The 11,728-nt window shown below is 37.5% G+C and overlaps 1 long non-coding RNA gene across 1 annotated transcript; it reads left to right on the top strand.

Moving 5' to 3' along the window:
- Positions 1-4,075: 4,075 nt before the first annotated feature.
- LOC127492978 (uncharacterized) lies at positions 4,076-11,176 on the top strand. Its single transcript, XR_007922849.2, has 4 exons — positions 4,076-9,690; positions 10,126-10,244; positions 10,332-10,418; positions 11,119-11,176. It is a non-coding gene; the product is annotated as an uncharacterized lncRNA (long non-coding RNA).
- Positions 11,177-11,728: the final 552 nt, after the last annotated feature.

The raw sequence follows: 11,728 nt of genomic DNA, 5'->3' as shown, positions 1-11,728 counted from the left end.
TTTAATTTATTTTTTATTTAGTAAATATAAATTTCCAAAGTACAGTTAATGGATTACAATGGCTTCCCACCACCATAATTTCCCTCCCAGTCACACCACTCCCATCTCCAACTCCCTCTCCCATTCCATTCACATCAAGATTCATTTTCAATTCTCTTTATATACAGAAGATCAATTCAGTATATATTAAGTAAAGATTTCATCAGTTTACACCCACACAGAAACACAAAGTGTAAAAGACTGTTCCAGTACTAGTTATAGCATTACTTCACATTGGACAACACACTAAGGACAGATCCCACATGAGAAGTAAGTACACAGTGACTCCTGTTGTTGACTTAACAATTTGACACTCTTGTTTATGGCGTCAGTAATCTCTGTAGGCTCTAGTCATGAGTTGCCAAGGCTATGGAAGCCTTTTGAGTTCACCGACTTCGATCTTATTCTGACAGGGTCATAGTCAAAGTGAAAGTTCTCTCCTCCCTTCAGAGAAAGGTACCTCCTTCTTTGATGACCCGTTCTTTCCACTGGGATCTCACTCACGGAGATCTTTCATTTAGGTCTTCTTTTTTTTTTTCCAGAGTGTCTTGGCTTTCCATGCCTAAAATACTCCCATGGGCTCTTCAACCATATCCAAAAGCCTTAAGGGCTGATTCTGAGGCCAGAGTGCTGTTTAAAGCACCTGTCATTCTATGAGTCTGCTGTGTATCCCACTTCCCATGATGGATCGTTCTCTCCCTTTTTTATTCTATCAGTTAGTATTGGCAGACACTAGTCTTGTTTGTGTGATCCCTTTGACTCTTAGACCTATCAGTGTGATCAATTGTGAACTGAAATTGATCACTTGGACTAGTGAGATGGCATTGGTACATGCCACCTTGATGGGATTGTATTGGGATCCACTGGCACAATTCTAACTCCACTATTTGGGGCAAGTCCGATTGAGCATGTCCCAGATTGTACATCTCCTCCCTCTCTTATTCCCACTCTTATATTTAACAGGGATCACTTTTCAGTTAAATTTAAACACCTAAGAATAATTGTGTGTTAATTACAGAGTTCAACCAATGGTACTAGAACAAAACAAAGAGAAAATACTAAAATGGATCAAGTATTACATTGTACATCAACAGTCAGGACAAGAGCTGATCAAGTCACTGTTTCTCATAGTGTCCATTTCACTTCAACACGTTTCTCCTTTGGTGCTCAGTTAGTTGTCGCTGAAAAGGGAGAACATATCATATTTGTCCCTTTGGGACTGGCTTATTTCACTCAGCATAATGTTTTCCAGATTCCTCCATCTTGTTGCAAATGACTGGATTTCATTGTTTTGAATACTGTATAGTATTCTATAGAGTACATGTCCCATAATTTCTTTATCCAGTCTACTGTTGACGGGCATTTGGGTCGGTTCCAGGTTAGCTATTGTGAATTGAGCTGCAATAAACATTAATGTGCAGAAGGCTTGTTTCTTTGCCAATTTCATTTCCTTTGGGTAAATTCCAAGTAGTGGGATGGCTGGGTTGAATGGTAGGGTAGTATTCAGGTTTCTGAGGAATCTCCAGACTGACTTCCATAGAGGCTTAACCAGTTTGCATTCCCACCAACAGTGAGTGGGCTAGTGTCCCTTTTTCCCCACATCCTCTCCAGCATCTATTGTTTGTAGATTTCTGAATGTGAGCCATTCTAACTGGGGTGAGGTGAAACCTCATTGTGGTTTTGATTTGCATTTCCCTGATTGCTAGTGATCTTGAACATTTTTTCATGTGTCTGTTGGCCATTTGGATTTCCTGTTTGGAAAAATGTCTATTGAGGTCCTTAGCCCATCTCTTAAGTGGGTTGTTTGCTTTGATGTTGTGGAGTTTCTTGATTTCTTTTTAGATTCTGGTTATCAACCCTTTATCAGTTGCATAGTTTGCAAGTGTTTTTTCCCGTTCTGTCAGTTGTCTCTTTGCTCTCCTGATTGTTTCTTTTGCAGTACAGAAACTTCTCAATTTAATACAATCCCAATAGTTAATTTTGGCTTGGAATGCCTGTGGCTCCAGGGTCTTTTCTAGGAAGTCTTTGCCAGTACCTATATCTTGCAGGGTTTTTCCAATGCTCTCTAATAATTTGATGGTGTCAGGTCGTAGATGTAAGTCTTTAATCCATGTTGAGTGGATTTTTGTGTAAGGTGAAAGGTAGGGGTCTTGCTTCATGATTCTGCACGTGGAAATCCAGTTTTCCCAGCACCATTAATTGAATAGACTGTCCTTGCTCCAGGAATTGGTTTTAGATCCTTGATCAAATATAAGTTGGCTGTAGATGTTTGGGTTGATTTCTGGTGTTTCAATTCTGTTCCATTGGTCTATCCATCTGTTTCTGTACCAGTATCATGCTGTTTTGATAAGAACTGCCCTATAGCATGCCCAAAAACCGGTATTGTGATGCCTCCGGCTTTGTTTTTGTTGTACAAGATGGCTTTAGCTATTCGAGGTCTCTTGTGCCTCCATATGAATTTCAGCATCATTTTTCCAGATCTGAGAAGAAGGTCTTTGGTATTTTGATTGGTATTGCATTGAATCTATAAATTGCTTTTGGGAGAATGGACATTTTGATGATATTGATTCTTCCAATCCATGAGCATGGAAGATTTTTCCATTTCTTGGTATCCTCTTCTATTTCTTTCTTTAAGGTTTTGTAATTTTCATCGCAGATCCTTAATGTCCTTGGTTTAGTTTATTCCAAGGTATTTGATTGTTTTTGTAGCTATTTAAATGGGATTGATCTTAGAAGTTCTTCGTCAGCCATGGCATTGCCTGTGTATACAAAGGCTGTTGATTTTTTTGCATTGATTTTATATCCTGCTACTTTGCCGAACTCTTCTATGAGTTCCAGTAGTCCTTTAGTAGAGTTCTTTGGGTCCCCTAAATAAAGAATCATATCATCTACAAACAGGGATAGTTTCAGTTCTTCCTTCCCAATTCGTACCCCTTAAATTTTTTTTTCTTGCCTAATAGATCTGGCTAGAACTTCCAGAACTATATTGAATAGCAGTGGTGAGAGTGGACATCCCTGTCTGGTACCAGATCTCCGTGGAAATGCTTCCAACTTTTCCCCATTCAATAGGATGTTGGCTGTGGGTTTTTCATAAATTGCTTTGATTATATTGAGGAATGTCCTTCCATACCCAGTTTGCTTAGAGTTTTCATCATGAATGGTTGATGTATTTTATTAAATACTTTCTCTGCATCTACTGAGATAATCATATGGTTTTTCTTCTGCAGTCTGTTAATGTGGTGTATCACGGTGATTGTTTTGTACACATTGAACCATCCCTGCATGCCAGGAATAAATCCCACTTGGTCTGGGTGGATGATCTTTCTGATGTGTTGTTGCATTCTATTGGCGAGAATTTTATTAAGGATTTTTGCATCTATGTTTATCAGGGATATTGGTCTGTAATTCTCTTTCAATGCTGCATCTTTTTCTGGCTTAGGAATTAAGGTGATGCTGGCTTCATACAAAGAATTTGTGAGGATTCTCTCTTTTTCGATTGTTTTGAATAGTTTGAGAAGAATTGGATTCAGTTCTTCTTTAAATGTCTGGTAGAATTCAGCAGTGAATCCATCTGGTCCTGGGCTTTTCTTTGTTGGGAGGGCCTTTATTACTGTTTCAATTTTTGTCTCAGTTATGGGTCTGTTTAGGTTTTTGATGTCTTCCTGGTTCAATTTAGGTAGGTTGCATGTGTCCAGGAATCTATCCTTTCTAATAGATTTCCCTGTTTGCTGGCATACAAGTCCTTGTAGTAATTTCTGATGATTCTTTTTATTTCTGTGGTGTCTGTTATTACGTTTCCTTTTTCATCTGTGCTTTTATTGATTTGGGTCTTTTCTCTTCTTTTTTTAGTTAGTTGGGCCAATGGGGTGTCCATTTTGTTTATTTTTTCAAAAAACCAGCTCCTCGTTTGGCTGATTTTTTGTAATTTTTTTTGGATTCAATCCTGTTGATTTCTTCTCTGATTTTAATTATTTCTTTTCTCCTACTAGATTTGGGTCTGGTTTGCTGCAGATTTTCTAGATCCTTGAGATGAACTGAAAGCTAATCTATTTGGTGCCTTTCCAATTTCTTAATGTAGGCACCTATTGATATAAACTTTCCTCTTAACACTACTTTTGCTGCGTCCCATAAGTTTTGGTATGTTGTACTGTTATCCTCATTTACTTCCAGAAAATTTTTGATTTCTCTTTTAATTTCTTCTATGACCCATTGTTCATTCAGGAGCATGTTGTTCAATCTCCATGTGTTTGCGTATGCTCTAGGGATTCCTGAGTTGCTAATTTCCAACTTCATTCCTTTATGGTCTGAGAAGTTACATGATTCTAACTCTTTTGAATTTGCTGAGACTTGCTTTTTGGCCTAGTATGCGGTCAGTCCTAGAGAAGGTTCCATGTACTGCTGAGAAGAATGTAAATGCTTTCTGTGTAGGAGGTAAAGTTCTGTAGATGTCTGTTAGATCCATTTGGGCTACAGTGTCGTTTAAATCTACTGTCTCCTTGTTGATCTTCAGTTCTGTTGATCTGTCTATTTCTGAGAGTGGATCATTGAAGTCCCCCAGTACTATTGTATTGGGGTCTAAGTCTCCCTTTAAGTCCCTTAACAAATCTTTTAATAAGGCAGTGCCCTGTAATTAGGTGCATATACATTGATAATCATCATATCTTCCTGTTGAATTGATCCCTCAATCATTATATAGTGCCCCTCTTTGTCTCTCTTAACAGTTTTTGTGGTAATGTTTATGTTGTCTGATATTAAGATGACTACGCCTGCTCTTTTTTCATTTCTGTTGGCATGGTATATCTTTTTCCAGTCTTTCAGTTTCAGTCTGCATGCACCTTTGTTGGAAAGATGTGCTTCTTGTAAGCAGCAAATAGATGGGTTTTCTTCCTTAACCCAATCAGCCAATCTGTGTCTTTTAACTGGACAGTTCAGGCCATTATCATTCAATGTGACTATTGATAAGTGGTAACTTTGCCCTGCCATTTGCCAAAGATATTTTCTAATATATGCTTGAATTCCCTGTGATCTTTTGCTGTGAGGTTTCCTTCGTTTACCTTCTTTCATATTGATGACCATGTTTCTGTGTTTCTGTGTGCAACTCATCTTTAAGAATCTTTTGCAGGGCTGGACGAGTGGCCACAAATTCTTTCAATTTCAGTTTGCTATGAAAGGTGTTTTTTTCACCTTCATTCACAAATGATAGCTTTGCAGGATATAATATTCTGGGCTGGCAGTTTTTCTCTCTTAGTACCTGGGCTATGTCTCACCATTCCCTCCTAGCTTGTAGGGTTTCTGATGAGAAGTCAGCTGTGAGTCTGATTGGAGATCCTCTGAGAGTAATCTGACGTTTCTCTCTTGCACATTTTAGGATCTTTTCTTTATGTTTCACTGTGGAGAGTTTAATTACAACGTGTCGTGGTGAGGATCTCTTTTGGTCGTGTTTATTAGGGGTTCTGTGAGCTTCCTGTACTAGGATTTCTCTGTCCTTCTCCAAACCTGGGACATTTTCTGCTAATATCTCACTAAAAAGGCCTTCTAATCCTTTCTCCCTCTCCATGCCTTCAGGAACTCCTAGAACCCGAATGTTGGTTTTTTTAATAGTATCCTGAAGATTCCCAACAATATGTTTTAGATTTCTAATTTCCTCTTCTTTTCTTTGGTCTGACTGTATCCTTTCCTGTTCTCTGTCTTCTAAGTCTGATATTCTCTCTTCTGCTTCACCCATTCTGTTTGTAAGGCTCTCTAATGTGTTCTTCATTTGATCTATTGAATTCTCTTCATTATGATTTCTCGTCACTATCACAGTTTCCTGTTCTACTGGTTGTTTCATTTCATTTTGATTCCTCCTTAATATTTCATTTTCACGAGAGAGATTTTCTATCTTGTCCATTAAGGATTTCTGTAGTTCAAGAATTTGTTTTTGAGAACTTCTTAATGTTCTTATCAATTTTTTGAGATCTGCTTCTTGCATTTCTTCTATCTCATCATCTTCATAATCTTGAATTGGGGTGTCTTTTTCATTTGGGGGCATCATAGTGACTTCCTTGTTTTTATTTCCTCGGTTTTTGTGTTTGTTATTTGGCATATTGGAGATATTTGGTTTCTTCACTGTGGTTCTTTTTCTTGTTATACTATGACTCTAGATTAAGTGGACTGTCTGTTTTTGATGGAGCCTTCGAGGCTTGAGATGGGTGTGGCCTGAGAGCTCTGTTTGGTGTGCCAAAGGTGACACTCCCAGGTTAGGCGTGGTAGATCTCTCTCTTTCTTTTTTTGATTCAAAAGGGAAGGAATTCCGCACAGCTGAACGAAGTTGGAGGTAGTTAGCAGGCAAATGATATACCCACAGGAGCCAGAGATTGGAAGCTCTTTCCCAAGGACCACACAGGGAATCTGTTCTGCCCTCAGAGTGGGCTCAAATTCTCCTTCAGTCTCCCACTGGGTTGCCAAAGTTACGGAATTGTAGTGTCTCTGGAGAGTACTCACGTGAATTCTGTGAGTTCTCTCCCCCACCATCTCTTTTTTCACAGTCTCAGTTCAGTAGCACCACAAATTCACTAGGTCCTAATCTCCTGTTAATTCGCCCTGCCCAGAGTCAGGTTTTTCTGCTGGGCTCAGGGCCAGTGCAGACCTGAGGTCGCTCTGCTTCTGACATATGTCCAAGATGGCGCCTGCTCTTTGTCTTGCTCACCTTTGAGAGGTGAGCGGAGAGAGAGAAACCCGTGTCCATATCAGTCACTTTTTTTTTTCTCTCTCTCTCTCTTCTAGTTAGCCTGGTGAACTTTTCCCCCCAGGGTCGTTCCCTCTAGTCTCCTCTTTCCGCTTGCCTGCCGGTGTCTCGGGCTATTAAGGTTCGGCTCACCTCGTGTTCCAGTGCTGGTGTGTTGAGTCTGCCGCTGGTGTCCCGAACTATGGGCTCCCATGCTCTCCACGCAGGTCCACTGTGAATCCCGCGTTCCGGAAGAGTTTTCTCTGCTGTTTCTTCCCCTACTCTTCCTTGAACCTGCAGTATCTCCACTTTTATTAAACTGTCTCTCCCCGGACTATCAGTGTGCTCCCTTCCTATTCCACCACCTTGCCACTCCAATTTCATCATAACTACTTTTAAATATTTTTGTGAAAATACAAATTATTTCTGAGTTTTTACATTTCAAATTGTCTAAGAGTTGAATTGCAAATAGTTTTCAGAGAGGATTGAATATTTTAATGCTACTTTCATTTCACAAAGAATGAGCAAAGAAATAAATATGAGATTAAAAAATAAGAAAGGTTTGACAGAGATCCTATCAATCACCTTCCCCCAAAGTTCAGTTCATGTTTGTTTGAACAACAAAAATATCAGTGATGAAGGGTAGTATCTAGCTGTGGAGGCATTTCATGTTTGTTTCTTTTCTTTTTCTTCTATTCATAAAGAAAACAAGTCCAGATGAAAATTAAAATTCAAAACTTTACTTTTATTGCAAATCCATGACAGCTGAATCAAAGAAATCTGTTGGTTTATAAAGCCAATTCACAGGGAAGGATTTTAATATCAAGTTGCCCTGAGGCAAAGGCATCCTTCAATGGGATTCACTCCAAGAAAAGAATCATGGACAATTAGAAATAATCACTTCCTCCATGCCTAGAAGTAAATCTGTGATTACTATAGACTATAGAGGAAATTGTGCATATCTTTACTGCATGTCTTTAAATCTTGCTCTGAGATTTTATGTTGACTTCTAAACTATTCAATACTATTTTGCTAAGCTCACTATCCTAAAGACTTCTGTGTGTATTTGAAACAGTAAATCAAGTGAAAGAGTGCAATTTGTGCCCTATAGTGAACTATGCAAATGAAGTCCAGTGATCCAGATTATGTGAGCATTGACAGGTAAACAGACTCTGTGCTAAATCTGCAATTTGATCAGAAACCAAACATGACTCATTTATTCAAAGAACAATTATTTATGTTGCAACATTAGCAATTCAAAACATTGTCTCCTTCTTTGAATGTCAATACTGTCTATTCTGAAGGTGAAGTTACTGGTAAGTATCTGAAGCCTAAAATTTTAGGCAAGCTTATATATTTAATAGTGATAATATTATCTTTTAATAATAAAATTTAATCTTAAAATTATTTTTAATTATAGAGAAGTTTCAAAAATAGTGCAAAGTTCCCATGTCCCCTTCAGCCAGCTTCCCTTAACGTTAATCTATTACATCACCAAAAATAATTCATTTGTCAAAACTAAGAAATTAGTATTAGCAGAATATCTAACTAAATCATAAAATTCATCAGTTTTCTTCTTTTTCTGCTCCAGGATTTAATCCAGAGTACTGCGTTGGCATTTAGTCATTATGTCTGGTCTGCAACAGTTACCCAACACTCCAGATTTTCAGGCCCTTGTTACACTTTTGTTCAACTTATATCATAATGTGCTCATCAGTTTCAATTTGTGTGATATTTCTTATGATGACATGAGGTAGAGATGAGGTGCCCTCCTCATATATTATAGAAAAGTAAATAATAGTCAACATTACTTATACTGGTAATATGATCTGTGGTCATTGATTCAGGTGATTTCTGCTGAAGTTTTTTTTTTTTTTATCACATTTGATTTGTTTTAAGTTAGTTACTAAGTGCAGCTTGTGCTTATGAGGAATTGAATTCAGCTCCATCTCATGGAGGGGGTGGTTAAAATTTATATTTGCATAAAAAATGATAGACCATACACAGAAAATTTTTTTGAAAAGTTTATTGTTTTACCCAGAAAGCATAGTGTTTGACTTATGCCTACAATATAAGGAGAGACTGCCAACTCAAATCCCTTTCCTAAAAATATAGTTTTATTGTTTATGTTCCAAGCAAAGATCAATTGGGCTTCACACTATATACTCTGAACACTGATAATACCAACTAACTAACTTAATCAAGCCTGTAAGCAATTAAATATAATTAAATGTTATTGTGTGGTGGTTGTACCAATAATCACATATAGATTGGTAATTATATGATTATCTTCTTATTATTTATAATCACTTTGAAATGAGAAATATAAATTAAGATATATTTTCTCCCTTGAAAAAAATTTATAATTGAGTGGCAAACCTTTCAAAAAGTTGCTTTATAATTAAACAAGAAGATTTGTGTCAATAAAGAACAAAAAACGGGCTCATGGGAACAGGCCAAGCACATGCCAGGAAACTCAAGAGCGTGGATGATTTTGAGGCACGTGAGCCAAAGACCATACTGAGACACATGGGTCAGGGAAGATCAATGTTGGTTTTCAAATGTCATGCTCTACTGAGCCCACTGATGTGTTGTGTTTAGCCATTAGAGTTCAAAACCCACTGTACTTATAAATAATGTTTCAACAACTGAAAATCTTCCCATAAAAATCTGAGTTCCTGACATATCTTGGAAAACTAAAATATCTGGCGATGCTAAGCTGTCAGCCCACATAGTGAGGGTCAGTGAATGCTGAGTGGTTAGTGCCCCTTTTTGTCATTTCCAGCATGCTCCAGCTCCCAAAGCTCCTCTACAGGAACTGCGACTCAGGCTAATTGCCTGTCTGTTTACTCATGGGCTGCTTGCTTACTGATTTTCCCAAATGGCTTCCGTAGGTGTTTGAGTTTCTGATCTTCATCTGGCATTCTTGTATGAACATCATGAAGGTAAGAAAGTTTGGGGTGAGCTTGTGAATTACTCTTATTCATTCCCCTCATGGACATGATATCAGTGCTAAATCTGAGGAAAGAAGATACCACTTAGGTATATCAGATACTTGGCAGTCTGTAATTTGAGTTATGTATACTTGTAGAAGTCCACCCAGGAAAAGGTATTTTCCCATCCCATAGACATATGTTATCAGTTTACTCATTCTCTCCACTTTTATTTTCACTTAGAACATTGTTTCTAAACCTTAAATCTACATTAAGGTCACTCAGAGAGGTTTATTAAAAGTACCGATTCTGGAGTCCATTAACAAATTAATTAAGCCTAAATATTTGCAGTAGAGTCTAAACAGCGAGAGTCTTTAAAAAGCCTCAGTTTGATGGAATATGCACCTGGTGTGGAAACCCACTGATTTAGATGCCTTTGCATTTCAGAAAATGAAGAAACAATCTTCTAGAAAAATTTTTGATTGATAGATCCACCACATCTCCAAACAAAGCAGCTTTCCCCACTCCTGGTCTGAAAGAAAAAACTAAGAAGTCAGCATTGATACGTATGTACTTTCACATCTGACATTTTGTCCATTGTCATTTCTGCACAATAATTCCAAGATCTTTCCCATTTTCCCCCCATTTCTCAGGTCATCCTGTCCACCTGCAATTCGCTCTGCAAACTCCTCATGACCTCTACACCCCATTCTATTCCTGGATGTGATGGCCAATCCTAAGTAATCCTGTGCTCTATTTGATTTCCTACCCTAATCTGTGAAGTGACCTTTTGTTGTCCTCAGCATAATGAAACACACAGCTTCCAAGCTTTCTAGATCTCTCAGGATTAACATCTCTTTTCTGTAAATCTGAATTTCCTATCTATTCAAAAACTTTTATTTACCAGTTACAGTAAACTATTGTAGAAAAAAAGATCTTGCCAAAATTTGACTATTTTAAGTATCCTTCTATTTAAATATTGCAACAGTGTCTAGGGTAAATACTATAATCAAATCTTAAGAGTTTTGCACTTTAGTGCCCCATTCAATTGCAGAATAGCTGTATTATACCGCATGGCCTCTGCTCTTTAATACATGAATAGATTCTCCCAGCCTCTAGATTCCTAGGATATATATATGTAGATATAGATATAGATATATAGATATAGATGAAAGACATGGAATATCATTTTCTTTCATCTCAAAGACTTGGAGAATTATAGGGCCTAGCAGAGGATTAACACCTCTGGTGGAGGTCATACATAAAAATTAAAATATCATTTTTCATTGTGCTGTGCTATACATTGCTACTGAAGCTGCAGAGAAGTTCTCATTACCTCTCTTCAAAAACATTGTAAATTTTGTTAATGCCAGCATCCTGCCATGAATGCCAATTGTATTATTTGATATTTTTTTTACTGTTTTTTTTTCCCTTTCCTAGAACAAAGGGCAAATGAATCAAGGCTTGTCCTTGTCCTACACATTATGACCCCATGTAAGTATCTGTTTTAAGAAAATTTTCTGTTTATTGTAAACAGTAATCTGTAAAATATCTTTTCATCATTATTTTTACAAAAGCCACTCATTCAAAAATGAGTGAGGACATGTACCTACACTGTATTTCACTAAATCTTGAATCAGTGAATAGCAATCTGTCTTGTACCCAAGGACATTGTCTCAGTTGATAATTTGTGCTCAAAGATATTGGAATTGTTAATAAATTTAACTTGACCACAACTTTTATCTACCAATTCTAAGAATGTCAAAGAACTCAAATAAATACACTTGAATCAGTTTAGACTTTGGCTTCAGTCTCTGGTCCATTCAAGACTCCCAAGGGAACAAAAGGTGACCCTCCCACAGCCAGAGCAAGCTGCTGATCTGAGACTTGCAAAGAACATTCCAAATGATATTCTTGCATTTTCCCTTATCATATTAGCGGTCTAAAGGTTTGAGTTAAGATGATGAGGTTCATGTTAAGTCCCACATGACAAATGGAAGCTGAAATTGCTTTTCCTTATCTCAGGCAAGGGAAAAGGGTCTCAATATTA

Source organism: Oryctolagus cuniculus, chromosome 5 (assembly GCF_964237555.1).
Source record: "Oryctolagus cuniculus chromosome 5, mOryCun1.1, whole genome shotgun sequence".
In the NCBI taxonomy this organism is placed as follows: Eukaryota; Metazoa; Chordata; class Mammalia; order Lagomorpha; family Leporidae; genus Oryctolagus; species Oryctolagus cuniculus.
This window is presented reverse-complemented; position numbering and strand designations above follow the sequence as displayed.